The sequence below is a fragment of the Bidens hawaiensis genome, unplaced genomic scaffold (assembly GCF_021521415.1).
Source record: "Bidens hawaiensis isolate Kalapana, Puna unplaced genomic scaffold, B.hawaiensis_p1.1 tig00004857_1, whole genome shotgun sequence".
In the NCBI taxonomy this organism is placed as follows: domain Eukaryota; kingdom Viridiplantae; phylum Streptophyta; class Magnoliopsida; order Asterales; family Asteraceae; genus Bidens; species Bidens hawaiensis.
In genome coordinates this window covers 828069-853397 of record NW_027491304.1, presented here as the reverse complement: position 1 = coordinate 853397, position 25329 = coordinate 828069, and the positions used below count along the sequence as shown (strand labels likewise).

The window sequence follows — 25329 nt, the reverse complement described above, 5'->3', positions numbered from 1 at the left end:
AAAGATTCATCAAAGTCTTCAGGATAAATCTTCAAATACCTTATCAATTTCTCATGATCAAACAGCCATGCTGCACCATCAACTGTATTGAATTGATTCTCATTAAAGATGATGTCAGAAGATTCTATAACACTCAAGTGGTCTTTCACATATACTCTATAAGCTTTTGAGTGTGTAGAATATCCAACAAAGAAACAATCTAGGGATTTTGTTTGAAACTTGTTCAAATAGTCCCTTGTGTTCAGAAGAAAACATTTGCATCCAAAGGGCTTGAAAAACTTGATATAAGGCTTTCTGTTGTGAAATATTTCATATGGAGTTTTATTATGCCTTTTGTTGACAAGTACCATGTTCTGAACATAGCATGCTGTATTTATGGCTTCAGCCCAGAAAGTGACAGGCAGATTAGCATCTGCTAACATGGTTATTGCAGCTTCAATGAAAGTTCTATTTCTTCTTTCTGAAACACCATTTTGTTCAGGAGTTCTAGGAGCTGAGAATTGTTGTAATATTCCATTTTCTGCACAAAATTCTTGCATAACTCCATTCTTGGACTCAGTACCATTGTCACTTCTCATCACTTTGACTTTCTTATTCACCTTGTTCTCAATCATTGTTACAAATCCTTTAATTAACTCTGCAGTCTCATCCTTGGTACTTAGGAAATAAACCCAAGTATATCTTGAGTAGTCATCAATGATCACTAGACAATATCTTTTCTTTCCTATACTTGGCACACTCACAGGACCAAAGAGATCCATGTGAAGTAATTCAAGTACTTGATCAATTGAGTTGATGAGCTTTGTCTTATGAGTAGATTTTTGTTGTTTTCCCTTTTGGCATGAACTACAATGATCTTCCAACTTGAACTCTCTTGTAGGTAAGCTTATGACATGCTCACCTTTGACAAGTCTATTCATGTTCTTCAAGTTCACATGACACGGTTTCCTGCACCACAATTTTGACTCATTTTCAGTGGCTTTGGAAACAAAACATGCACCTCCTCTTGAAACAGCTTCTTTCGTATTCAATTCATACAAGTTACCATTTCTTGGTGCCATCAACATAATCATTTCAGGTGGAATCACAAATCAGGTTTTAGGATGAAACAGTGGGAATCATCAAAACTGACTTTGTATCCCTTATCACACATTTGTGATATACTCAGTAGATTGTACTGAAGGCCTTCAACATGAAATACATTATCAAATGAGACTTTCCCATTTGTTAAGATTCCTTTTCCAACAATCTTTCCACCATTTTCATCACTCCCAAAAGCTACAGGACCTTCATACTTTTCTTCATAATTGACAAGAGACCTCTTGTCACAAGTCATGTGCCTAGAACAATCACTATCCATGTACCATATTTCATTCAGAGGAGTGGACTGTTCCTGCATATAAGAAAAAGTTTGATTAGTTGAGTGATGAAGTGCAAGCCTTATCAACTTGCAGCTCATCAGATTCAGTTTCAGACACAGCTTGGGAAGTGAGTGTTGTTGGTTCAGGATCTTCATAAGTGAGTTCTAGATTGTCTGAATTGTCTGTTTCATAACCACACTCTCTTGGGGTTTTAACTAGTGAGGTTGAGTTTTGGTACTCTTTTGATTCAGTGGCATACTCTTTTATCACATAGTCCTTCTTTTCACAGTAGTCTCTCGCATCAGGAACTTTCTCAACCTTTGTTTATGTTTTAAGTTTCCAAAGAAAACCTTGTGGTTCATATCCATGCTTTTACAGAAACTTCTCATCACCAGTGAGTTCTGTTGGTTTCTTTCTAGGATATGCATCTTTTCTTTTTGTCTTCTCACTGCTTGATGATCCTGGAGAACTATCAGATTTGACAGATTAAGTATCCCTTTTAGGGATTTTTTTCAAGAGTTGAGAGCTCTTTTTAACATTTTTCACAAGCTTCACTGGAGATTTTCCCCTTTTAACAGGTTTGTCCACATGTTTCATGGCTTTCATTGAATGCCTTTGGCTCTCATTTTCCAGAACTTCCTCTTCACAAACCTTTCCCATACCTAAGTATTTTTCATACTTCATTTTGTAGGCCACAAAGTCTTGTCCATACTTTATTTCATCTGGGACAAGAAAAGGCTTGAACTTGAGTCTCTCATTACAGGAGTCTGTATGATGACCATACTCATCACACTTCTTGCACCAAACCTTTCCTTTGAATATTTCATGTTCTTTTGGTTTCTTGAACCTTTCACTAGGTCTAGGTGACTCAACTCCAATTGTCTTTTTAGATTTTAAACTGTCAAAATCAATTGAGAAGGGAACAAATTCAGCTATCCTTATGTCACTTCTTTCTACTTTCCCTTTAACAAAGACAATTTCCCTTAAACTCAAAAGTTCCTCCTCTATGTTTTCCCTTTGTCTTGATTTCCTCTTTTCAAACTCCTCCATTGTTTCTACTTCTCCAATGTCAAAGTCTTCAATGCTTGAGAAAATAGGGTAAACTGGAATAAAGTTTTCAACATTCACATCTTCTTTTACCCTTTTCTTGCTGTTTTGCTTTAATTTTTCCAATAATTCTTTGCTTGGAGGTCTCACTGCATTGTAATTTACCTTCTTCTTCTCACATATATCAAAGGACACATGTTCTCTCTTTGTTCTTTCATTCTGTTTCTTCATTCTTGATGTGACAGGTGGATACTTTGGAAGTTTGTCAATGAATTCTGGCTTCTTGAATCTTCTTCCTCTTTCAGCAGCTTTAATTTCCTCTTCAGTAATTTGATCACTCAAATCACTCAAGTCATCTTGATTCAAATCAATTGACTCAAGGTCATCTTCAGAGACTTGAACTCCAATTGACTTTTCTTCTTTCAACTCTTTCTTCACAACAAACTCTCCTTCTTCACTCACCTCAACATTCTTGTACAAATCCACAAGTTCTTCTTTGTCATGAAAGACATCTTTGAATTGTTGTAGATATGCATTTCTTTTCTCTTTATCCACTTTTGGCATAAAGTTGTTGTTGAAAGGTGGTGGTATTGCTTTGTATTTGTCTTCTTCCTTAACTTGGTTTAGAATTCCACAGATGTTTCCAGTTGAGGCCAAGTTCTTCAAGAATTCATTGTCAGCTTGCAGTTTTGTGTTCAACACCTTCTCTTCTATAATCATTTTCTTCAACCCATCAATTTCAGTGGTGAATCTTTTTTGAGCTCTGTAACTGTTTACACAGTCTTCTTCCAAACTTTTCATTCTTTCTTCACTCACTAGTTCACTTGCCTCATATGCATTGATGATACTTTGTTTCTTAAAACACTCACTTTCCAGCTTCTTTCTCAATTATAGCCATGAATGCCACATTTGCCCTCTTGATATCATCTTCAATTTCTTCTTCATTATTGCTCCAATCAAAGTTACCTTCATGCTGTGTTGTTACAGCAACATTTCCTTGATTTCTGATCTGGTTTTGGTTGGCTAGAACAGTGTTGTTTGGAACATTTTGAAGGTTTTGGTTGTTTCTTTGAAAACCTTGATTTTGAGGCACTCCTTGATCGTGATTGTTCATTTGAGGTTAGAAGTTGTTGAAGTTGGGATTATAGTTGTTGTTGGGATTGTTATTAAAGTTGATGTTGAAGTTGTTGGTGTTTGGTCTCTGCTGATATTGAGGCTGTTGTTGATACTGAGGCTGCAGATTTCTTGGTTGGTTCTGAAATTGGTTTACTTGGAAATTTCTTGGCATGTTACATTCTCTTGCAAAATGACCAGGTTGTTGGCAATTGTAGCAAATGGCTTTTGACTTGTCAAAACCAATTCTTTCATTTGGTCATGATGACCTACCAGTCCTGTTGTAAAGCCTCTTGCTTCTAAGAGCCAACATAGCTGCTTGCCACTTCAAATCCATATCCTCCAAGCCATCAGCATCTATCTGCTCAATATCATCTTGTACTACACTTGTGTGAATTAAATTCTTTGCAACAAATGCATTATATGACTCAGTGAACATTGAAAGTAATGCATGTGTATCACTGCTTTGACCATTTCCACCACTAGTGTGAGGAACATTCCCACTTGCCATAGAGGCAGAATCAGAGTCATCAATCAATTGCACATTGAATCTTTGCCGGTTTCCATGATTATTGTGCTACCACCAACAAATGATTTTGGAGTATCAGAATTTAGTTTAACAGGTTCTTCAATGATAGGAATCTGCTGCTGATTCTTGGTAGTCAGATTACCCATAGGTGCAATCAATGCATTTGAAACATTGAAGCAGGGTCTTTCCTCCTTTATCATCTCATTCTCTACCATCTCTATCCCAACAGCTTGAAGAAAGCACACTACATCATCCACTTTTAGCTCATTGAAGTTGTGCTTTGTAAGGATGAACTTGCAGGCAGTATACCATTCCTTTGGCATAGAGTTGAGCAGCTTGGTATTGAGGTCAAAGTCAGTCATAACATAGTCTGTGGTTCTGAGATCATTCACAATTGCTAAGAACCTCTCCAGAATTGATTTCAACCTTTCTCCTTCTTTATACTTGAATCTTTCTAGCTGCTGCTTCAATCTCTGCTTCTTGATGTTTTTGAGTTCAACATTTCCCTCAAACATTTCAAGTATTGCATCATACATTGTCTTGGCATTGGGATGATGTGCAACCTTGTTAAGTATTTCCCAAGACAGACCTAGCTTCAACATAGCTAAATCCTTGTCATCCAACTTTCTCATCCTTTCTCTCACAGCAGCAGTTGCTGCTGGATTTGCACCTTCTTCAGCTTTCCCTTGTGGACCATTCTTGATGGAGTTCCACATATCAACATCATTGTAGCAAACGGCTGCTTCAAACAAGACCTTCCATTTAGTGAAATTTTCCTGTCCATACAGTCTAGGAATCTTGTTAGTAGACAACTCTTGTTCCTCGTAACCGGACATTTTGTGAAATCAAAAGTAATTTCTTTGTAAAAACAGAGTTTTAAAAATAATCAGATCTGAAGATCGATTGTTCAGATCTGATGTGTCCGATGCGATAAGAACAAGATTTATATATAAAAATTAAAACTTTAAATAGAACAAGGAAGAGAAAACACTAAAAGATTGTAGATTTTGAAGAAAAATGAAGAACAGAGCTGCTGACGTCACTTTTCAATGTAACAGTGGTCTGCTTACGTCATTCTTCTTCAAATCTTCAATCAGCTACGATCTTTCCAAAAATAGCAGTAATCAGCTCTGATACCACTTGTCGGGTCCCTGATTTCAGCTGGATCTTACTTAATCATGTCATAACTCACACAAATAGATGTGTCGACAAGGGAGTTAATGACGGGTTGCTATATTTAGAAAGATGACCGTTTGTTAAAGGCGGAATCAATAACAAACATACGGTTGCTTAATCAGTATTCAAGGTAACCAACACAAACAAGATTCACTCAAAAGATTTCCATTCATCATACAAATTGGATAATCGATTTAGGGTTTCTTGAAGGAGGATTTATCCGTACAAAGACCGCCGTCACACACAGTATTCTTTCTTAATTAATGTGTCTGTCTTCCTTTGTCCGTATCCTTATCCTTAGGCGGCGTGCCCTAAAACATTCTATTTATAGGCATGCCATCCTAGGACAGCTGTCATTCCTTCTAGAAACCCCAAACATAAATACATATTCAAATTACATAATCAGAAAATAGTCTAAGTGTAAAACAAGTCTTCCGGGTAGGCTTTGCATCAATCATCATTTTCCGAGTACGATGTGTACTCTGCCATTCTTCAGGACTTGGTAACATAGAAGTGTGCTCGGGACCAGTTTCCGGGTAGACTTTACTTGAAGAGTATTTTACCAAGTAAAATACTCACCGGGTAGACTTCAGTCTTCTTGACTTTGCCAGACAAACCCTTACGAACAACCTTGTTCTTCAATGGTCCATTTCAACTCTTGTTATAAAATAACTTATTAGCAAAGTGTACTCGGGGGTACTGTTCCTTGCTTGAGTTGAACCTTGCCCGATGTTACTTAGAGATATTCCATTTATACATCAAGCTTGTTCGAACCACTATTATTAATGAATACCTTGCCCGGTCTTCCAATCACTTGGCTTCATGGACTTGGTTAGCCAAAAGCTTACTCGGAAGTGAACTTTACTTGGCTATGAAGAACAGACTTGCTTGATAAAGTGAACCTTGCCCGGATTTACATAAACTAATGAACCTTGCCCGGCAATGCACTAATTTGCAAACCCTGCTGGGATATCCACTAAAGAAGACTTCTTGATGATAACCTTGCCCGATAGACAAAATATCGTACCCGGCTAAGTAAAAGCTTGCTCGGAGGTCTAAGGTGTGCCCGGATCCATACTTAGCGAATTCTGAGGAGGTTGAGAAGATTCCAATCTTCCATATACTTCATTTTGGTCAAATCTTTGACTCATCAAGCTTCTTCCTCTTCAGTAAATAAAATTTCTTTCACAGGATTTGCCTTAACAGGCTCTTCTTCAGTAACTTTTGCCTTTCCTTTGTCCATTCTCTTTTTCAGTTCTTCTTCAGTTTCAGGAGGGATTTCATCAATATCCCTATCTAAATCATCCATTTCCTTATCATGCTCTACACTCTTGGAGCCTGTTTGATCAATTTCTGTTTTAGGGATTATTGGCTCCTCAGTAGCAGCATCATTGATTTCTTCATTTTGTGTTTCAGTGAGAATGTCAGTTAAGATATTGGTGGCAACATCAGTGTTAACTATATTTTCTTCAACATTTACAGATGTTTCAATTTCAGTCTCAAACTCCTTTTCTCCTCTCTCCACATCCTCCTTATAATCCTCCTCTCTCCATACCACATTCATCACTTCATCATTGACATCATAATTTTGTTCTCTTTTATAAGAAGAATCTGCTTCATAATCAACATCTTCCATCCTCCTTTCTTCACTTTCCTCATCTTCATCATAAGCATTTAAAATGCAAGTCAACCCATAAACAGTTAAATCATTATCATTTTCAGGCTCCACATTCACCATAGCATCAGTTGGCACAATAATTTTAACCGACTCATCGCATTCGATTAAATCCAAACCCTAACTTTACCACCCACTAATTCCGACTCGGTAAGCAATAATAACTTGTTTTCCGACCACGATTAGATGATTATGGCTTTGATTATGTATTTGTTTTGCTAACACTCTGTTTTGTGTATAGGTTATTAATTTGTCGAAGATCAGGTTCTTAATGATATTTCTCTCTTTCCTCTTCAAATTTATAACTTGAAATTGATTGAAGTAATGAACTTTAGGGCTAATTTCACTTTGAATATGTTTTATTGTATGTTTCATATATGGCAAACGAAGAAGATCAACCGAAATATCCCTTTGAACAGAAGCACAACATGTGTGCCATGTTGCAAATTACTCCTGACAATCAGGAGGTGGCTAGGATGATAACGTGGTTGTCAAGATCAAATGTCAGCTTTGCCTTCACCGAGTGCCCAGACATTTATAGAAATCATTCACTTGATTTCTGGCGTTCAGCTAGATTGCATGATGATATTAATGGTCGAAGGATTGAAGCTACAGTGGCAAGACAAGAAATTTAGATAACTGAACGATTGATCAGAAGATGCTTGCAGTTACACGATGACGACCACAATCCTATCAACTTCAATATTGATCACCTGCTGAGAATTTTTGAACAAACAATGGGATATCAGGGGACAGTGCACGATGGGCAATTTCAAAAGGGCATGTTCCCTATGCTATACAGATCTCTGATCCATCATGTGATTCAAGGATTTGCCCCAAGGAAAGGATCATGGACTCTAATGAGTCGTGATGTGGCAAACGCCATTGTTGCTATCATTTATGATCTACCATTCAATTTCTCCAAGATGACTTTTGAAGGAATGGTAGGAAATCTGAAGAAGGCTGAAGTGGACTGATTTCTGCAGTATCTCAGGTTTCTGCAGATAATTTTCAATAGGGAGTTACAAGATTTACCCACCATTGGCATTACTCATGTGCTGCAGAATCCCAACGCATTTAAACGAATTGTAAATCCGGGAAAAGCCAACAGATTTAATCCAAACATTCCGTGTGAGATTTTTCCATGGTTATTGAACCATGACTTGGATATTATGCCAGTACCTGAGCTGAGCTCAGAGGAGGACGAAGGGGTTGATGGAGGAGAATGTAATGATGACAGTTCTGATGATGGAGGTAATGATGATGATGGGAATGATGTTGATGTGATTGCAAATTTGGAAGGAGGAAATGTTAATCCTGAGGTCATTACACAACCTCAGGGGGAGCAAAATGCTATCCAAGAACAGCAACCCCAAACACCACCACACCAACCTTTACCCATTGACCAACCTATACCAACACCACCTCTGTCACCACAATCACAAGACCAAACCACACAATCCCCAACCCATACCTTAACCTTAAACCATCCTGAAACATCAACTCATATATCCCCAACACCACAAACACCACCAACCAACAGCCCAATCCAAATTGACACATTCATTCCAAGCCCAACCCATACTCAAACACCATCCCAAACCACATATTCACCTGAAATCACATCCCAACTTTTAAATGAACCAACCTTTACAATTACCCACATCCAAACTCAAACCTCAAACCAAGAACAATCTGAACCTGAACCTTTCTCTACTTCACCACCTATAACCCCACATGTTGAAACAGATCTATTTTAGAGGAACTTGGATTTGATGTTGGAGAATGCAATGTTAAAGAAAAGAAATGAGGAGGTAACAATGGAGAATGTAATGTTGCTAGATCAGTTGGTCCGAGCAAGGTTGAGAATTCAAACCCTGGAGCAGGAGGTTGAGAAGACCTCAGCTGCCCCAAAACAGGGGGAAAATATTAATGTGCCAACTGATGCTATGGTGAATGTGGAGCCTGAAAATGATAATGATTTAACTGTTTATGGGTTGACATGCATTTTAAATGCTTATGATGAAGATGAGGAAAGTGAAGAAAGGAGGATGGAAGATGTTGATTATGAAGCAGATTCTTCTTATAAAAGAGAACAAAATTATGATGTCAATGATGAAGTGATGAATGTGGTATGGAGAGAGGAGGATTATAAGGAGGATGTGGAGAGAGGAGAAAAGGAGTTTGAGACTGAAATTGAAACATCTGTAAATGTTGAAGAAAATATAGTTAACACTAATGTTGCCACCAATGTCTTAACTGACATTCTCACTAAAACACAAAATGAAGAAATCAATGATGCTGCTACTGAGGAGCCAATAATCCCTAAAACAGAAATTGATCAAACAGGCTCCAAGAGTGTAGAGCATGATAAGGAAATGGATGATTTAGATAGGGATATTGATGAAATCCCTCCTGAAATTGAAGAAGAACTGGAAAAGAGAATGGACAAAAGAAAGGCAAAAGTTACTGAAGAAGAGCCTGTTAAGGCAAATCCTGTGAAAGAAATTTTATTTACTGAAGAGGAAGAAGCTTCTGCTGCTGCAAGGAGAAAACTTGATGATGTTATAAGAGAAACAAGGGAGAGGGAAATACTGGCCCAAACCTTGACTCCTGAAGAGTTAGCAGAGCAGGAAGCATTGCTTGATCAGGCCAATGTAGCTAAAGTAATAAATGAAGAAGAGGCTGATGATCAAATTGTTATTGAAGCACTGATAAATTTAAAAAGGGCTGAGGAGGTTGATAATTCCCTAGCCATGGTTGTGAGTATGTTTGCACAAAAGGAACCTGAAATTGAAAAAGAATCTCAACAAGAACCTGAAAAGGAACCTGAAAAACAATACTGAAGAATCAATTGAAGAAAAGTTGGCTAAAGCTTCAAGAATACATGATAATATTGGCAGATTTGAAAAGACCTATTCAAGAAAAAGGAAAGCCAATGATCAAGGTATGAAGAAGGATCTGAAAACCAAGAAAGGAAAATGGGATGAAAAGAACAAATGTTATGTGGAAACTCCTGATGATGAAGCAAGTCCAATCAGAGCAGTTCCATTGCAAACTCTGAAACCAGGTGAAAAGTTGCCTGGTGTTCCAGATGTTCCAAGTGTTGATGATTCAACACCATAAAGTCCAACTCCTGATGAACCCAAAATTGATGCAATAAATGAATCAACAGAGGATGAGGATGAGTCTGATGAATCTGATTATAATGATGATAATGATGGAAAAGGTGTTGAAGCTGCTAATGTTGGCTCCCCACAAGTCACAATGACTGATGACCAAAGAACAAACATTGAGTTGAGTATGTTGGAGGCTAAAAAGAAAAATCCATTGGTTGTGAAACTAAGAAGCTTTGGTATAAGATTTGAGACTTTGGCTGAGTTGGATGATGATCAACTGCAAAAGAGATTGGATAAGGAAAGAGATGAAATCAAGAAAAGAATGGAACAAAAGAATATAGATGCCCAAAAATACAGAGAATATTTAAGAGAGCATGGGTATTCTGAAAAAGATCTAACTCAATTAAGTTTGGACCACAAGACACAACTGAGGGTGCAAATACATGTGCAACTGCAGCTGTGCGTGAAAGATTGAAGAAGGTGGTTGACAAGGCCTTAGCTATGATAAAGCTGGGACTGTCTTGGGAAATATTGACCAAGGTTGCACGTCATGCCATCGCAAAGGCTACGTATGATGCAATCCTTGAAATGTTTGAGGGAAACACTGAATTGAAGAACATCAAAAAGCAAAGGCTCAAACAACAGTTGGAAAGATTTAAGTATAAGGATGGAGTGAGATTGAAGTCAATTCTAGAAAGATTTCTAGCAATTGTGAATGAGTTAAGAACCACTGACTATGTCATGACTGATTATCACTTGAATACCAAGTTGCTCAACTCAATGCATAAGGAATGGTACACTGCCTGCAAATTCATCCTTCAAAAGCCCAATTTCAATGACTTGAAAGTGGATGATGTAGTGTGCTTCCTTCAGGCTGCAGAAATAGAACTGATTGAAAATGAGATGATCAAAGAAGAGAAGCCATGTTTCCAGGTCACTAATACTATCATTGCACCTATGGGCAACTTGTCAACCAAAAACCAACAACATATACCCATAATTAAAGAACCAGTTGAGCATGGTGTTGACACACCAAAATCTTTTGTTGATGGTAGCACAAGTCACCATGGTAACCAGCAAAGGTTCAATGTCCAATTGATTGAAGATACTGATTCTGCCTCTATGGCAAACCTTACACTGGTGGTGGAAGTGGCCAAGGAAGTGAAACACAGGCTTTGTTCTCCATGTTTACAGAATCATACAATGCATTTGTAGAAAATAATCTGATTCATACCAATGTCATCCAGGATGACCTTGAGCAGATAGATGCTGATGATTTGGAGGACATGGATTTGAAATGGCAAGCAGCCATGTTGGCTCTTAGAAGCAAGAGGCTATACAACAGGACTGGTAGATCACTTCTATCAGGGCCTAATGAAAGAATTGGATTTAATAAGTCAAAAGCCATTTGCTATAACTGCTAACAGCCTGGTCATTTTTCCAGAGAATGCAACATGCCAAGAAACTTTTAGATGAACCAATTTCAAAACCAGCCAAGAAATCAGCAGCATCAATCTATCAACAGAACCAGCAGAGAATCAACAATCCCAACAAGAACAACTTCAACAACTATAATCCCAACTTCAACAACTTCCAGCCTCAAATGAACAATCATCATCAAGGTGTGCCACAGAACCAAGGTTTTCAAAGAAACAACAACCAAAACCATCAAACTGTTCCAAATAATAACTCAGCCCCAACCAACCAAAACCAACCCATAAATCAAGGAAATGTTGCTGTAACTACACAGCATGAGGGTGGTTTTGACTGGAGCAATCATGAAGAAGATATTGCAGATGATATCAAGAGAGCAAATGTGGCATTTATGGCCTTGATTGAGAAAGAAGCTGGATCATCATCTCAGGTACACTCTGCTCCTACTGTTGATTTAAAGGAAATTATCAATGTATTAAAAGCAAAAGTAGGCAAGCTGGAAAGTGAGTGTTTTAGGAAACAAAGTATAGTCAATGGGTATGAGGCTAGTGAGCTGATCAGTGAAGAAAAAATGAAAAGTTTAGAAGATAACTGTGTAAGCAGTTATAGAGCTCAGAAAAGGTATACCACTGAGATAGATGGATTGAAGAAAATGATTGTTGAAGAAAAGGTGCAGAACACAAAACTGCAAGTTGAAAATGAATTACTGAAGAACTTGGTCTCCACATGAAACATCTGTGGTATTCTAAACCAAGTAAAAGAAGAAGACAAATACAAAGCAGTACCACCACCATTCAATAACAACTTTATGACAAAAGTTGATAAAGAGAAAAGAGATGCATATCTACAACAATTCAGAGATGTCTTTCGAGACAAAGAAGAGTTTGTTGATTTGTACAAGAATGTTGAGGTGAATGAAAAAGGATAATTTGTGGTAAAATAAGAAGTGAAAGAAGACAAGTCTATTGGAGTTCAAGTCTCTGAAGATGACTTTAATTCTATTGATCTGAATCAAGATGATTTAAGTGATTTGAGTGATCAAATCACTGATGAAGAAATTAAAGCTTCTGAAAGAGGAAGAAGATACAAGAAACCAGATTCAATTGAAAAACTGCCACAACTTCCACCAGTGACACCCAAGATGAAGAAAATGAATGAAAGACTTAGAAGAGAACATGTATCATTTGATATATATGAGAGAAATAAGGTAAGCTACAATGTAGTCAAGCCACCAAGCAATGATGTATTGGAGAGGATAAGTAAAAACAAAAAGAAAAGAGACAATGAAGAAGTCAATATTGAGAACTTTATTCTAGTTTACCCTGTTATCTCTAGTCATGAGGTGTTCGACATTGGAGAAGTGGAAACAATGGAAGAATATGAGAAGAGGCAGTCAAGACATATAGAAAGTCAAGATGAAGAACCATTCAATATGCAGAAAATTGTGTTTGTAAAGAGCAAGATTGAAAGACAAGACATCAAAATTGAGGAATTTGTTCCTTTCTCAATTAATTTTGATAGTCTAAAAAATCAGAAGACTATTGGAGTCAAAGAACCTAGACCAAGTGAAAGGTTCAGAAAAGGAAGTGATCATGAAAAATACAAGGGAAAAGTTTGGTGCAAGAAATGTGATGAGGATGGCCATCACACAGATTCTTGCAATGAGAGACTCAAATTCAAGCCTTTTCATGTCCCGGATGAAACAAAGTATGGACAAGACTTTGTTCTGTACAAGCAAAAGTATGATGAATACTTGGGAATGGGAAAGGTGTGTGAGAAGGAAGCATTGAATGATGTTAGCTTGAAACCATCAGTAAAAACGAAGAAACATGTGGTTGAACAAGCTTGAAGGAGCATATCTCCTAAAAAGTATGAGAAAGCTGTCAAGAAGAACTTTCAGCCCTTGAGAATCATTCCAAAAAAGGATACATAATCAGTCAAATCTGATAGCTCTCAAGGATCACCAAACAGTGAGAAGACAAGAATCAGAGGTATCTTACCTAGAAAGAAACCAACTGAACTTACTGGTGATGAGAAGTTTCTAATGAAACATGGTTATGAACCAGAAGGATTCCTTTGGAAACCTAAGGTTGAGACTAAGGTGGACAAAGTTGTTGATGTAAGAGATTACTCAGAAAAGAAAGACTATGTGGTACAAGAGTATGACACTACACCAGAAGAAAGCCATAGCTCAATCTCATTTGTTAAAACTCCAAGAGAGTGTGGATATGAAACTGATAATTCAGACAATATTGAGGTCACTCATGAAGATCCTGAACCAACAACACTCACTTCCCATGCTGCCACTGAAATTCAAATTGATGAGTTGCAAGCTGAGATAGCTTGCACTTCATCACTTAACTAATCAAACCTTTTCTTTTGTGCAGGAACAGTCCACTACACTTAATGACATAGGGAACATGGATAGTGGATGTTCTAGGCACATGACTTGTGACAGGAGGTCACTTGTCAATTATAAAGAAAAGTTTGAAGGTCCTGTGGCTTTTGGGAGTGATGAAAATGGTGGAAAGATAGTTGGGAAAGGAATTTTAACGAATGGAAAGGTTTCATTTGATAATGTGTTTCATGTTGAAGGTCTACAGTATAATCTGCTAAGCATATCACAAATGTGTGATAAGGGGTACAAAGTTGGTTTTGATGACTCACACTGTTTCATTCTAAAACCTGAATTTGTGATCCCACCTGAAATGATTATGATGATGGCCCCAAGAAATGGCAATCTATTTGAGTTGAATATGAAAGAAGCTGTTTCAAGGGGAGGTGCATGTTTTGTTTCCAAAGCCACTGAAAATGAGTCAAAATTGTGGCATAGGAAATTGTGTCATGTGAATCTAAAGAACAAGAACAGACTTGTCAAAGGTGAGCATGTAATTGGCTTACCTACAAGAGAGTTCAAATTGCAAGATCATTGTAGTTCATGCCAGAAAGGCAAGTAGCACAAATCCTCTCATAAAACAAAACTCATCAATTCAATTGATCAAGTACTTAAATTACTTCACATGGATCTCTTTGGTCCTGTGAGTGTGCCAAGTATAGGAAAGAAAAGATATTTTCTAGTGATTATTGTTGATTATTCAAGATATACTTAGGTTTATTTCCAAAGTACAAAGGATGAGACAGCAGAGTTGATTAAAGGCTGTGTAACAATGATTGAGAACAAATTGAGTAAGAAGGTTAAAATGATGAGAAGTGACAATGGTACAGAGTTCAAATATGGAGTTATGGAAGAATTTTGTGCAGGAAAGGGAATACTTCAACAATTCTCAGCTCCTAGAACTCCTGAACAAAATGGTGTTGCAAAAAGAAGAAATAGAACACTTATTAAAGTTGCAAGAACCATGTTAGCATATGCTAATCTACCAGTTACATTTTGGGCTGAAGCCATAAATACTGCATGCTATGTTCAGAATAGGGTACTTGTCAACAAAAGGCATAACAAGACACCATATGAAATATTCTTTAATAGAAAGCCTTATATCAAGTTTTTCAAGCCCTTTGGATGCAAATGTTTTCTTCTGAACACAAGGGATTATTTGAACAAGTTTCAAACAAAATCCTTAGACTGTTTCTTTGTTGGATATTCTACACACTCAAAAGCATACAGAGTATATGTGAAAGACCACTTGAGTGTTATTGAATCATCTGACATCATCTTTAATGAGAATCAGTTCAACACAGTTGATGGTGCAGCATGGCTGTTTGATCATGAGAAATTGATAAGGTCTTTCAAGATTTATCCTGAAGACTTTGATGACTCATTCTACAAGACCAGTGTAATTGAAGAGAAAAAGAAGAAAACATTGGACTTGGAAGAATTGTGGAAGAAGGTTGCTAGTAAAGAAAATGAGTGTACATTTGTAAAGGTTTCCTCAAGTGAGATTGCTGAACAAGTTCAAGACAATAATGAAGAGAACCATCACAGTACAGAACAAGATCATGTAGATTTCAATCAAGAAAATCAAGAGATGCAGAATGATCAAGTTCAGACTGAGGGAAACACAAGCAACCAAACAAATGAAGAAGAAGGTGTAGCAACTGCAAGATTTCAAGATCTGTTTGAAAGATTGAATATGGACAACAATGGTGCATCCACTTCAAGATAGAACAATGAAGAAGCACCAGAGTTTATTGACGATATTTTGATATACTCGAAGAGTAAAGAAGAGCACGAGCAACACTTAAGATTAATTTTAGAGCTTCTTAATCAGGAGAAGTTGTATGCAAAATTCTCCAAGTGTAACTTCTGGTTACAAGAAGTGCAATTCCTTGGTCACGTTATAAACCATCAAGGAATACACGTTGATCCGAGTAAGGTGGAAGCAATTAAGAATTGGCAAGCACCTAAATCTCCAAAGGAAATCCGCCAATTCTTAGGCTTAGCTGGATACTATCGTCGATTTATAGAGAACTTTTCCAGCATCGCCCAACCTTTAACCCTCCTGACCCAAAAGGATCGAAAGTATGAATGGGGTGAAGAGCAGGAAACGGCATTTCAAACGCTAAAACAAAGATTGTGCCAAGCGCCGATCTTAAGTCTCCCCGATGGAGACGATGGTTTTGTCGTGTATTGTGACGCATCCCGTAGAGGGTTAGGATGCGTGTTGATGCAGAATAATAAGGTTATAGCCTATGCTTCTCGACAGTTAAAAGTACACGAGAAAAATTACACTACTCATGACTTAGAACTGGGAGCAGTTATCTTCGCACTTAAAATCTGGAGACATTATCTCTACGGTACAAAGTGCACCATCTTCACCGATCATAAAAGTTTGCAACACATATTCGATCAGAAAGAACTGAATATGAGGCAACGAAGATGGGTCGAGTTGTTAAGCGACTATGACTGTGACATCCGTTATCACCCCGGCAAGGCTAACGTCGTAGCCGATGCCTTGAGTAGGAAAGATCGAGTTAAACCATTGCGTGTGCGAGCGCTGGGGATGATAGTCCAGTCGAACCTTTCGGATTTGATTCGAGTCGCTCAACGTGAGGCGTTGAAAGAGGAACAAATGGAAAACGAGGGACTTTACGGCAATGAGAAGAATTTCGAACAGCGCGAGGACGAAATTCTCTATTTCAAAAATCGGATTTGGATCCCGACCCTCCATGACCTTCGTGAATTAATCATGGACGAAGCGCATAAATCGAAATATTCCATACATCCGGGATCGGATAAGATGTACAAGGATGTGAAGGAGTTCTACTGGTGGCCGGGTATGAAAAAGGATGTAGCCACATACGTTGGCAAGTGTACGACGTGTGCGAGGGTTAAGGCGGAGCACCAGAAACCCTCGGGGATGTTACAACAACCGGAAATTCCCGAATGGAAATGGGAACAAATCACGATGGATTTTGTGACACATCTCCCTAAGACGTCCCGTGGACACGATGCAATCTGGGTAATCGTGGATCGATTAACCAAGTTGGCACATTTTATTCCGATTAGAAATAATTATAACACCGAGAGACTTGCGCAAATTTATATAAATGAGATTGTGTCGCGACATGGGATACCCATTTCAATCATCTCCGATCGAGATAGCCATTTCACCTCCAATCTTTGGCAAGCTGTCCAAGAAGCGTTGGGAACGCGTATTGATCTAAGCACAGCTTACCACCCTCAGACCGATGGTCAGTCTAAGAGGACCATCCAAACCCTAGAGGACTTGCTTCGTGCATGTGTACTGGATTTTAAGGGAAATTGGGATCAACATCTCCCACTCGTTGAATTTTCCTATAATAACAGTTACCATAGCAGCATAAAGGCAGCACCTTACGAAGCATTGTATGGGCGGAAGTGCCGATCACCACTCTGTTGGACTGAAGTGGGTGACACACAGGTTATTAGATCAGACCTGGTCCAGGAAACGACCAGCAAAATCCTTGAAATTAGGAACAATCTGAAGGCCGCGCGGGATCGGCAGAAGAGTTATGCCGATACCCGTAGAAAACCGTTGTCATTTGAGAAAGGTGATAAGGTGTATTTGAAAGTATCACCGTGGAAGGGTGTGGTTAGATTTGGCAAGGCGGGGAAGTTAGCCCCTAGATACATTGGACCATTCGACATTACTGCAAAAATCGGTCCTGTAGCATACCGATTAGAACTGCCTGATGAACTGAGTGCAGTTCACAATATGTTTCACGTGTCGAACTTGAAAAGGTGTCTGTCGGATGAGACATCGGTGTTACCCTTAGAGGGTGTTCAAATAAGTGATAAGCTTAATTTCGTAGAGGAACCCATAGAAATAGTGGACGGGAAAATCAAGCAACTTAGACACAATAAGATCTCGTTGGTCAAAGTTAGATGGAACTCGCAACGAGGTCCAGAATATACATGGGAACGAAAGGACGAATTTCGGAAGAAATACCCCCACCTATTTCCTCAAAAGGAAGTGGTTGACGCGTAAAATTTCGAGGACGAAATTTTTGTAACGGGGGGAGAATGTAACGATTCCGGCAAATTCAGGTTTACCCTAGCCGGTATATACTATTTACGTGATATTTAATACTGAATATATGAATTGTAATGTGTATATACGAGTATGTATGATTCACGGTACGAATTATACTCGATTATACCGTTAATTGTATTGGAAGTACGGTTAACCGATTGACGGTTATTGAAACCCGAATGAATAAGAGATTACGTTATAGACGAAATATATGATGTTTAGTAATGTTTACGAAGCATTAAAGCTTTGGGATAAGTGAATTATAGCACGGAAAAAGAATTTCGATTTAATGGTACGTCGGTACGTTAAACGAAACCTTTAATACCAAACCAAGCAAGAGATGATCAATCAAGCCGAAAAAGATGTGCAGTTATTAATAATATGATGTTTTAAGTCAATAAATGTCATGGTTTAAGTTTTTAAAGTTTTTAAATCGGTTTTATATAAATTTCATTTTTAAGCTGAAATACGACCGTTTTAGCCTCGTTTTAAGCCGAATTAAACGTTTAACCGAAAAACGAGATGAACCAGATTATCCACAACGTTATCCGGATTACACAATCCGAATGTGTGGCCAAGATTGAAGGTGTGGGCCCCACCCCACACCTTTATGCTTCCGATCGGATGAGGTAACATCCTCATCCCATTCATTTTTCTTTTTCTAACATCCCAACTCCACAATTCTCTCAACCCTTCATACATTCATCCTAAATCCTTGATCTTTAACCCGAAGTCACAAGGTAAAAACATGATATAAGGGTTGAATCTTGTTTTTAATTCCATAATCTTGAGAAAATGAGGTTTCAAGTAAGAAATGGGTGAAAACCCGAGATGAAACCGATTCTTGCATGATCAAGTGATGTATACAAGTTATACAAGGGATCTTGGTCCAAAAAAGGAGTTAAAAGAGTCAAAAACGAATTTTTACGGTTAAAATCTTGGTTTTGATGTCTTAACCGAAACCATGAAAGAAATGGCTTGATTGTGGGTGTAACTTGCTTGGTGTGGTGTTATTGTGCTTGTAGGTGTTGTATCTAGTTGCTAGCAAAAGCTAGAAAGCAAGATCTTTGCGATCAAAAGCTAGAAACACAAGGTAGTTCGGTTTTTCATATGATTTTTATGATTTGGACAGATTGTGATAAACTTAGATTTGGGTCATGAAATTTCACAGAGATGATCTACAATGAAAATATGAGATCTGTGAAAATTTGGTAATTTTTGGATAAAGGATGAATATTTGGTGAATTTAATGCTCGGTTTTGGCTAAAAATGATGAAAAATAGTTAAACATCATGAAAAATTCTGTAAAATTCCAGATAAGCTTTTTATAACATATAAAAGTCACACACAAAATTTCAGATCCGTTGGAGAAGTCTAAGTAGGCTTTTCGGTAAAACGAGTTCTAGGGTTTTCTAGCTCTGTTTTGGTGAAAATGACATGAAAAATGAGATTTTGGTTCTGGAAAAATTACAGGGAACTATGTGGATGGCAGGGGTCATCCCAGAAAAATTTGGGATTTTTCTAAGGTCGTTTGGTATTTTCGATATATTTGGTGTTTAAATGACGTTTAAAAATAGATAAATAAATGTTAAATATAAAAATTAATTCTGGAAATATTTTTATAAAATTCCTTACTGTCAAAAAGTGATTTGTGCAAAATTTCAAGATCCGAGACTAAACGGATAATTATTTGTGCTAAAAAGAACATAAAAACAAACTTTTAAAGCTTAAAACGCGTAAACCGGTAAAGTTCGCCTAAGCGAGCTGACTGGTGTATAAAACCTTAAAAATGAACCATTTTCATGAAACTAAGTTAATCAAGTAAAAATAAATCATCCGAAAATAATTCGGCAGATTTGGGTATTTTTATCCGAAATAACAGTTTCCGGCACCCTAAAGATGGAAACGGGTCCCGCGGCCAAACGGGGCGTCTAAACCGAGCTCTAAATTCACGGTTTTAACTAAAATATCAGTCAAACACTATTTTCGGGTCGTGTGTGACCAAACTCATTTTTGAAACATAAAAACGGATAACCGTGCTAGGCACGCAAATCGGGGAAAACATAATAATAATAAATTTTGACGGATAAACTCTAAGAGATATCATAATCTGAGTCCTGAGAAGTGTCCCTGGGTTAACATTGTCCCCGGATCGAGTACAGTACTGGGTTAACAGTGTCCCCAGATGTACCGGTTGACACGGATTTAATTTATGGAAATTGTATAGTAACGACTTAGGTATCATATTACAGATTCAGGCTCATAGCTGTTCACTGTACTACATACTGACTCACGAGAAGGTGAGTTTCACGAGCCCCTTTTTACTGAACTGTTTTAAATATTTTCCCGGGGCGGAAAGCATGTTTCTATCAAAATGTTTAAGTACATGCTGATCGCATGGAAATGAATGTATTTATATAATGTTTATTGTACGGGAATCGTACGGTAATGTATTAAGATGGTAATTGTCTGAGTTGTTAACATTGTAAGGCCCGAAACAATGTTCTGGGTTAACAGTGTCCCCAGAGGTTATTAAATGGGTTTCTGGGTTAACAGTGTCCCCAGAGGGTATTAAATGTGTTTCTGGGTTAACAGTGTCCCCAGAGGTTATTAGATGTGTTTCTGGGTTAACAGTGTCCCCAGAGGTTATTAAATGTGTTTCTGGGTTAACAGTGTCCCCAGAGGTTATTGGATGTGTCTCTGGGTTAACAGAGGTTTCACTTGTGGGCTCAGCATAATTTCATCGCTAATATATGATTACTATAATGATTTGTCATGGTTTATTTAAATTAGTGAAACTCACCAACTATTCGTAGTTGACCCGTTTTCTTTACATGCTTTCTAGGTACTCCCAAACTGGAATAATTGATACGTGCTTGATGATGCGTGCTTTTGTGGAGGCTTAGTGATCTTTATTTTGTATTGAATATGTTAACGTATTATCGGTAAAACTTATGTGTTAACGCCTAGATGATAACGAAACTCGGAACAATGTATTGCGATGTAAATTAATGTAGTGGTGTTTTCTTTATAAGCAATGTTGTTGATATCAGATGCGTCTGTTGCATCCCGTTTACGTTTCCGCTGCGGTTACGGGGTGTTACAACTTGTCAGGTCCCCGGTTGTTGGTAGATCGTAAACAAATCAAGTCATAACTCACACCAATTAATGTGTTGACAAGAGAGTTAATGACGGGTTGCTATTTTTGGAAAGAAAACCATTTGTTAAAGGAGGAATCAATAACAAACGATGCAGTTTCTGAACAATTAATCAAAGGTAACTAGCACACGAGATGCAATCAAAAGATTTCCATTTATGTAATATAAATCATACAAACGATAATCGATTTAGGGTTTCTTGATGGGAAAGATATATCCGTACGATTCTAGGACAGCCGTCACTTTCACAAATATTCTTTCTTATCTGAAAAGTGGAAAGGCTAAAATCCATAGGAGGCGTGCCCTAAATTATTCTATTTATTGGCATGCCACCTCATGACAGCTGTCATTCCTTCTAGAAACCCTAATGATTAAAACATATTCAAATTACATATTCAAAACTATACTAAGTGTAAAACAAGTCTTCCGGGTAGGCCTTGTAGCAGTATTAACTTTTTCGAGTAGACTGTGTGCTCTGCCTTCCATTAGACTTGGTAACCTTGAAGTATGCTCGGGAACAGTTTTCCGGGTAGGCTTTACTTGGAGTATTTTACAAAGGAAAATACTCACCTAGCAGACTTCAATCCTCTTGATTATATCAGACTTTGCCTGACAAGATCTTACGAGCAACCTTGTTCTTCAATGGTCCCTTCAACTCCTTACTTGGAAATAGCTTTTTAGCAAAGTGTGCTCGGTAGCATTGTACCTTGCTTGAGTTGAACCCTGCCTGATGTTACTTAAGATATTTCATTACACATCAAGCTTACTCAGACCACTAGTATTATTAATGAATACCTTGTCCGATCTTCCAATCACTTGGCTTCATGAGCTTGGTTAGCCAAGAGCTTACTCTGAAGTAAACCTTACTCGGCCATGAAGAACAAACTTGCTAGATAAAGTGATCCCTGCCCGGGTACATACTAACTAGTGAACCTTGCTCGGATATACACTAATTGGTGAACCCTGCTCGGATATGCACTTAAGAAGAATTCTAGAAGATAACCTTGCCCGGTGGACAAAATATCGTGCCCGGCTAAGTAAAACCCTGCTCGGATGTCTCAGGTGTGCCTGGTTCCATACTTAGCAATTTCCAAGGAGGTTGAGAAGATTCCAATCTTCCATATACTTCTCTTAGGTCAAATCTTTGACTCCAGGTCAAATCTTTGACTCAACACAGTGTACCACTCCTTCGGCATCAAATTCAGCAACTTGGTGTTCAAGTCAAAATCGGTCATCACATAGTTAGTTGTTCTTGTTGGGTTTCTATGGATATTTTAAACTTAGTTAACCATTTAACTAGTCATTAATTAAGGCGGAAGCGTGAAAATCACAAACTTAAACATATGTATCCATATGTATATATATATATATATAAATATATATATTACTAGTTTATATGATATGTGTTCATGAACAACCTAGTTTATTCATGTCATAAGATTACCAATAATCTATATATTAGAAACCCGAGGCATGGATCAAATAATACGGAAAAACTAAACTATCAAAGCTATAAACACTTACATTCTTAACCCTTTAAGAGTGTAGTTGAAGTTGAAGAAGATGATGATGTTTCTTGGCTAGCTTTCAAGGAGAAAACCTCAAATGGTTCGTACCCCGAGCCTCCAATACACACCAAGCTATGTTAGGGAGCTTGAACACGAGAAACCGAGACCCGAACCTTTTCTTTTCTTGACTTCGGCCGAACCAAAAACAAGAAGGAAAGAGAGTGGTATATATTTGAAAGTGTGTTGAACCATTCTTATATATATGAGATCATATCTCAATCAAATCTATGGTTAGGTTCATTTTTGGTCAAGTAAACTTTACTCAATCTCCAACAAAACTTTACCAACTTTGACCAAGTGTATGGAGTGTGTGTGTGACTCATGTTTAAATGATATATTTTATACTTTATAAAATATATAAACACCCCATCTTTTATAAACCATTTTATAAAAGAACACATGTCTAAATAATCATTCCAATAATAATTATTTGAATAAATAAATTAACCAATTAATTTATTTAACACTTTCAAGTAATTATTCAGAAACCCGATTTCTGAATGTGTCGTGTTCTGTATTTGTTTTATAGATTATATCTCAACAAATACATAATTGGTGTGTGTCTAACTCGTTATTGGGTATGACCCGACTTGGATCAAACACGGCTAGCCACATTAACCTAATTATGTGTCTCGGGCATACGGTATTCCAACAATCTCCCACTTGCACGAGACTCATGGGAAGTTAATGCTAATGGTGAATACCGCCTAACAACAGGTCACCATCCCTAGTGTGTTTGACTAAGTGCCATTCAATAACATCATCCCCTTCAAGTCCATACTTGATATGATATAGGTAAGTCTTATCATTACATCCCTTTGTTACTAGATGTCCTGTCAAATCGAAGAGACACAGAGTGATCATTCTCTCAATGATTTAACTTGACAGGCCTTAGACATCTAAACTCTCAACACATAAGAGGAACAAATCCCATCTTGACTGCATACACCCTTGTTGACATCTCGTATGATATCTGAGCTCTTTCTTACACGTTATCGTGTTACCGAAATAACAAAGAAGAGAGTCAAGTTATCAGACTTGATGAAAAACCAGATCCAATATGCATCTCAGGTCAAAGGACACAATGATACTCGCCTTTACTCAAGGATTACTTATGATCAGTTACACTAACTCCATGCAGTGATCCTTGAGAGCGGGTCAGTCCAATATTTGTATCCCACAAATATCTATGAACTTTGGTGGCAAACCTATGCCCTATATTCATCACATGAATATCAACCAATCCGGGTTCATAATAGTCTTACCTTCATACTTGTTCCCACAAGTATGATCGACTACGGACGTTTAGAACAACACAAGTCATTCATGGATTAAACATGCAAATATAGAACATAACTCATTGAATAATTAAAACATAATTAATTTTCATGAGATACCCATTACATTCGTTCTTATACAAACACTAAACACAGATTAAATCCACTCACTAGAATACCGAAGTCCTAATGCACAAACATGACCCTCATGCTTTGGCCTATCGAGGAGCTTCGTGAGTGGGTCCGCAATATTTTGATCGGTATGAACTTTATGAATACATATCTTTCCCTTTTCAACTTCATCCCTTATGTAGTTGAATCTGCGCTCAATGTGCCTCGTTTTCTGATGAGCACGAGGCTCCTTGATCTGTGCAATAGCACCCTCATTGTCACAGAATATCTCTAGGGGCTCCTGAATGGTAGAGATAATCCCTAGATCCATTATGAACTTTTTCATCCATGCAGCCTCTTGGGCTGCCATTGAAGCGGCGATGTACTCAGATTCTGTAGTGGATAACGCGACAACATCCTGCTTCGAACTCTTCCAAGAGACAGCGCCTCCATTCAAAATGAAGACATATCCCGACTGTGACCGAGAATCATCTCGGTCAGTTTGGAAACTCGCATCCACGTAACCCTTTACGACGAGTTCCTCCTCACCAGACCCATATATTAAAAACATATCCTTAGTCCTTCTAAGGTATTTTAATATATTCTTGACAGCCATCCAATGACTGTCACCTGGGTTGTGCTGGTATCTACTCGTTATGCTTAAAGCATACGAGACGTCCGGTCTAGTGCACATCATTGCATACATAATAGATCCTATTGCCGAAGCATAAGGAACATGCTTCATCCTATCCTGCTCTTCCTTAGAGCTAGGACTTTGGGATGAGCTTAACACGGTTCCTCTAGGAATAGGTACCAAACCTTTCTTAGAGTTTTCCATCCTGAACATTTTCAGGATTTTATCAATGTACGCACTTTGATTGAGTCCGATCAATTTCCTTTATCTATCCCTATAGACTTTTATTCCCAAGATATATGTCGCTTCTCCAAGATCCTTAATTGAGAAACGACTACTTAACCACGCTTTAACGTTTTCCATACTTGGTATATCATTTCCAAATAAAAGTATATCATCGACATACAAAATAAGGAACATGACTATACTCCCACTAGCCCATTTATACACACACGCCTCATCACCGTTTTGGACGAAACCAAACGCTTTGATTTCTTCATTAAAACGATGATTCCACATCCGTGATGCTTGTTTCAACCCGTAGATTGATTTCCTTAACTTACATACTTTGTCAGGATTAGATGGATCGACAAAACCTTCAGGCTGAACCATATGGACATCTTCCTCAAGATATCCATTAAGAAAAGCGGTCTT

General features: G+C 37.8%; 1 protein-coding gene across 1 annotated transcript in view; it reads right to left on the bottom strand.

Annotated features, from left to right (window-relative positions):
* Window positions 1-1215: 1215 nt before the first annotated feature.
* LOC143628252 (uncharacterized) overlaps window positions 1216-25329 on the bottom strand; it is a 174316-nt gene continuing 150202 nt past the window's right edge. The window contains exon 2 of the mRNA XM_077097888.1: window positions 1216-1393. The gene's annotated coding sequence lies outside the window, so the exon portion shown is untranslated. The remainder of the gene's footprint in view (window positions 1394-25329) is intronic.